Raw genomic sequence first — 5,484 nt, forward strand, 5'->3', positions numbered from 1 at the left:
ACTCCCTCTCTACGGTCGCGTAGCTCCGCTCCCGGGGCAGCAGCTTCCTGCTCAGGTACACGATGGGATGACGTTCCCCTTTCTCGTCTGCCTGCATCAGCACCGCCCCCAGCCCGGTGTCCGAGGCGTCAGTAAACACGATAAAGGGCTTGTCGAAGTCTGGGTTTACCAACACTGGAGCCTTGGCCAGGGCTTCCTTCAGTGCACAGAGAGCCCTCTGGCACTGCTCTGTCCAGACCACCCTGTCGGGCCTCCCCTTCCTGCACAGCTCTGTGATCGGGGCAGCGATGGAGCTGAAGTTGGGCACAAACCTCCGGTAGTACCCCGCCATCCCAATGAAAGCCTGGACCTGCTTCTTGGTCTGGGGCACAGGCCAGTCCCGGATGGCCTCCACTTTGGCCGGCTCTGGCTTCAAGCAGCCGCTCCCCACCTTATGGCCCAGGTAGGACACTTCGGCCATTCCAACCTTGCACTTCCCAGCCTTTACGGTCAGCCCAGCCTCCCTCAGCCGATCCAGTACCTGGCTGACCTGGGCCACGTGGTCCTCCCAGGACTGGCTGAAGACGCAGATGTCATCGATGTACGCTAGGGCACAGTTCTCCATTCCCCTCAGCAGCTGGTCCACCAGGCGCTGGAAGGTGGCCGGCGCCCCTTTGAGGCCAAAGGGTAGGACCAGGAACTCATAGAGCCCCAGTGGCGTGATGAAAGCCGATTTCAGTCTGGCCTCCTGGTCTAGCAGCACCTGCCAGTAGCCCTTGGTGAGGTCCAGGGTGGTGAGGTAGCGAGCTCCCCCCAGCTTGTCCAGGAGCTCGTCGGGCCTTGGCATTGGGTAGGCATCGGACACCGTGATGGCGTTGAGCTTCCGGTAGTCCACGCAGAACCGGATCGACCCGTCCTTCTTGGGAACCAGCACCACGGGAGAGGCCCAGGGGCTGGAGGACGGCTGGATCACCCCCAGGGCCAACATGTCCTGGACCTCTCTCTCCAGGTCCTGGGCTGTTTTCCCTGTGACCCTGAATGGGGAGCAGCGCACCGGGGGGTGAGTGCCCGTCTGCACCCGGTGGACAGCCAGGTTGGTGAGACCCGGCTTGTTGGAGAACAGCTGCTGGTGGGAGCGCAGCACCTCCCGGATCTCGGCCTGCTGGGCCGGGGTGAGCTGGTCCGAGAGGGAAATTGACTCCAGCGAAGAGTCCTCTCCGGTCCCAGGGAACAGGCCCACCAGGGGATCCTCCCCCTGCTCCTCCCAGGGCTTACACATGGCCAGCACCAAGTTCTCCCTGTCACAGTACGGCTTCATCATGTTAACATGATACACCCGCTGGCCGCGCGTCCGGCCCGTCAGCTCCACCACGTAGTTCACCTCGTTCAGCTGCTTAACCACCTTGAAGGGGCCGTCCCAGGCGGCTTGCAGCTTGTTCTTCCGCACGGGGATCAGGACCATCACCTGGTTCCCGGTAGCGTAGGCGCGGGCCCGTGCATTGCGGTCGTACCAGACCTTCTGCTTCCTCTGGGCCCTGCTCAGGTTCTCTCTGGCCAGGCCCATGAGCTCGGCAAGTCTTTCCCGGAATGTCAGGACGTATTCCACGACCGGCTCACCCTCCGGGGAGACCTTCCCCTCCCACTCGTCTTTCAATAAGTCCAGGGGGCCCCTCACTCGCCTCCCATATAACAGCTCGAACGGCGAGAACCCCGTGGACTCCTGGGGCACTTCCCTGTACGCAAACAGCAGGTGGGGTAGGTACTTGTCCCAGTCCTGCGGGTGTTTGTGCATAAAGGTCCGTAGCATCTGCTTCAGAGTCCCATTGAACCTCTCCACCAACCCGTTGGTCTGGGGGTGATACGCCGAGGCCCAGGTGTGTTGCACCCCACTCTTCTCCCACAAGCACCGGAGCAGGGCCGACATGAAGTTGGATCCCTGGTCCGTGAGAACCTCCTGGGGAAACCCCACCCTGCTGAAAATGGTCAGCAGTGCGTCTGCCACCGTGTCTGCCTCGATAGAGGGCAGGGCCACGGCCTCGGGGTAGCGGGTGGCGAAGTCCACCACCACCAGGATGTATTTCTTCCCTGTCCGGGTCGCTCTGTTGAAGGGCCCCACAATATCCATCGCCACCTTCTGGAAAGGCTCCTCTATGATGGGCAGGGGTCTCAATGCAGCTTTCTTCCTGTCTTGGGCCTTCCCCACTCGTTGGCAGGAGTCGCAGGACCGGCAGTACCGCTGGACAGCTGCAAACATCCCCGGCCAATAGAAGTTTTGGAGCAGCCTCAGCCGCGTGCGCCGGATCCCCTGGTGTCCCGAGAACGGGATGTCATGGGCCAGGTGTAGCAGCTTGCGGCGATACCTTTGGGGAACCACCAGCTGCCGCTGGAGCCCCCACTTGCCTACCGTCCCGGGGGAAAGCCATTCCCGGTACAGAAATCCCCTCTCCCACCGGAACTTCTCCTGGCAATCTCCTCCTAGGGGTTGAGTGGCACCCAGGTCAGCCCGGTCCCTCAGGGCCTGCAAGGAGGGATCCGCTCGCACCTCCGCCTAGAATTCAGCGGCTGGGGCTGGGACAGGGCCGTGGTTCCCCCCACTGCCTAGGTCCAACTCTAGGTCTGCTGGGACGGGGCCCTGGGCCCCCTGTTGGGGAACCTCCTCGAGTTCCGGGCCGCAAGCCCCTCGCTTGCTCTGGCTACGGGTGGTGACCAGCGTCCTGTGGGGTCCGTCTGGCCACTCTTCTAGGTCACTCCCCATTAGCACGTCGGTGGGCAAGTGCGGGTGCACCCCCACTTCCTTGGGGCCCTCCTTGGCCTCGGTTGTAATCCCCTGGCTGTAGGTCCTCCAGCTGACTGAGCACTCCGGCCGCCTCCTGGTTCAGTGCGGGGATGAGCTCCTGCAGCCAGTCAGCTGGGGGGACCTGTTGCAGCCCACAGGCCCTCTCAAAGGAGCTGAGGAACCCGTCTATGTCGCCCACGTCCTTCAATTGGGCCACCGTGAGCCTCTCCAAGCGCCTGGCATCCCCGGGACTCTGGGGCCCATCCACTCTTGGCGCAGCCGGGGCCCCGCAGGTTCTCCGCTCTGCCATGGCCAGCTCATGCTGTCGCTGCCTCTCTCGATCTTGGCGCTCCTTCTCTCGATTCTGGCGGTCCCTCTCTCGATCTTGGCGCTCCTTCTCTCGGTCCTGTACTTCCAATTCCTTCATCCGCAGCTGGATCTCCAGCCGCCGCAGCTCCGCTGGGCTGGCCCCTGCCCTAGATGGGCTACGGCTTGCAGGCCTCCCGGGAGACGCTGTCTCATCTCTCCGGTGGGTTCCAGCGCTCCTCCCCCTCTCTGAGCCTGACACACTCTCAGGGGGGGTCTGGCTGCTTCCCCTGGGGACAAGATCCTGGCCCCGTGGTTGGTCATTCTCTTCCAGCTGGGTAATCAGCTGGGCCTTGGTTGCTTTCCGCACAGGCAAGCCCCTCTCTCTGCACAGCCCCACCAGCTCTGCCTTCAAGAGTCGGGCGTAGGCCATCTGCCCGCTGGGCCCCTTGGTGCAGACTCACCAGTCTAGTGCTGCAGCGCCCCACGATTCCCAGGAACCGCTTCGCTCTGTCTCCAGCACGCCTGGCTCCAGGGCTCTTGCTTCTACTGCGCCTTGTTGCTTGCCGCTGGGAGTTTCATCCACGGGGTGCAGTGCATCCCACTTCTGACACCAGTGTGACGGCGCGTTGGGGGTTCCCCGTCTCCTGCACCCCGAAATGGCACAAACAGACTGCACCAGCCGGTGGAATAGAGGAAGTTTATTGCCTCTCCAGGATACAGCATAGCACAGATGTAGTCTGGTCACAGAGCTGGGCTAGGATGCCTCAGGCCCCCTTAAGTTGGGGGGAGACTGGGCCCCTAAACTCCAGCTCCTCTCCCTAGGCTGTCTCCTCCATCCTCACAGACAGCCAGCAACCAACTCACTCCCTTCCAGCCCTGCCCCCCAGCTAGGGCAGCATTCCACCTTCCTTTGTTCCTCTCCATGGGGGGTGTCTGGCCACTGGTTCAACAAGTTTGGCATTACCTTGGCCTAGTGAGGCTTTCCCTGCTGGGTCTTGCTCCAGACAGCAGAGGTCACCACATCCCAGCAAGTACCCCCACTATGTCACACTCCCCCTTGACAATTGTGCTCTTCTCATCTGTGCTCCTGCCCTTTCTCCTCTGGCAGACACCGGCTGAGCCCACCACGAGCCCGGCCTGGCCAGAAGACCAAGCAGCTGGGACACCAGGAGGATGCGGAAGAGGCAGAGCTGCACGTGACGGGGAACCAGCCGCGCAGGGGCCAGGAGCCGTTCCGCCCCCAGGCCAGAGGAAGCCGAGCCCCTCCCCGGCCCTGCGGTCTGGTCTCCAACGTTTGTCTGGCCCGTCACCCCAGGACACAGCTCACGAGTCACCATCAGACCCACCCATCTCCGGGCCCTTCCCACCGGCCTCTGCCCATCTGGGTGGGTTGTTCTCGTCGCCCATCGGCCTTCCCACAAACACCAGTGTGGGACCATGCTCTTGGGGGGACTGGGACTGCGCGCGCTCTGGGGTCCGTGGTGGGGGGAGGGACAGGGGCTGCGCGCACTTTGGGGTCCACGGTGGGGGGAGGGACAGGGGCTGCGCGCACTTTGGGGTCCGCGGTGGGGGGAGGGGCTGGGGCTGCCCAGCGCTCTGGGACTGGGGTGGGGAGCTGAGGCTGTCTGGCTGCTCTGGGGCTTGTGGGGATGCCAGGGAGCCAGGCAGCCTGGGGGCTGGGGTGGGAGGGTAGAAATCTGGGGCTGGGCAGCCACCAGTGTGGGGAGGAGAGGGCAGAGCAGGGCCAGCAGCCTGGTGGGCATGGGGGGGGCGGAGCCTCAGGAAGAAGGGGCGGGGTTGGGCTCTGCTGTCCCATGTGAGCCGTTCGCTCACTGCCCATGGCTCCCACTGCTCTACCAGTCGGGGTAGTGGCCCTGGAGAGAGGGGACTTGCCCAAGCACCAGACGTGCTGTGGTCAGGTGCTCTGACTCCTGTGACCCCTGCAAGAAACCCCCACAGAGCCCTCTGCCCACAGGGGCGGGTTTCACTCCCCCTTCGGGCCATCTCAGAATAGACACGGGCACCAATCAGAGCAGGCCATGCCCGGAGACCTAGACCAGAAGCCCTCGATCTCTGGAGACAAACAACTGGTCGGCCGACAGCATCGTCCCGGCGATCCCACGGCGACGCAGCGAGGAAGAGGTGGTCTCGCTCCAAGAAGGTTTTTTTCAGGAACTCTGGTCAAGGCCTCTGGGCTGCGTCGTCTCGGATTGGTGCCCGAGTCCCTTCTGCGATGAGCGAGGGGGTGAAACCCGAGGCAATTGGCAGAGGTCGTGTGGGGACTCCTTGGAGGGGTCCTGGGACCCTCTTGCGGGTTTTCTCCCCGTGGATCTGCCTTGGGAATGGATTTCACCCATTGGAGACAGTTGCAGGCCAGGACGCATGTGAAATTGGGTAACGGGTCCCTTCTGAGGACTCCT

This window comes from Pelodiscus sinensis, chromosome 19 (assembly GCF_052426305.1).
Source record: "Pelodiscus sinensis isolate ZL-2025 chromosome 19, ASM5242630v1, whole genome shotgun sequence".
Lineage (NCBI taxonomy): Eukaryota > Metazoa > Chordata > Testudines > Trionychidae > Pelodiscus > Pelodiscus sinensis.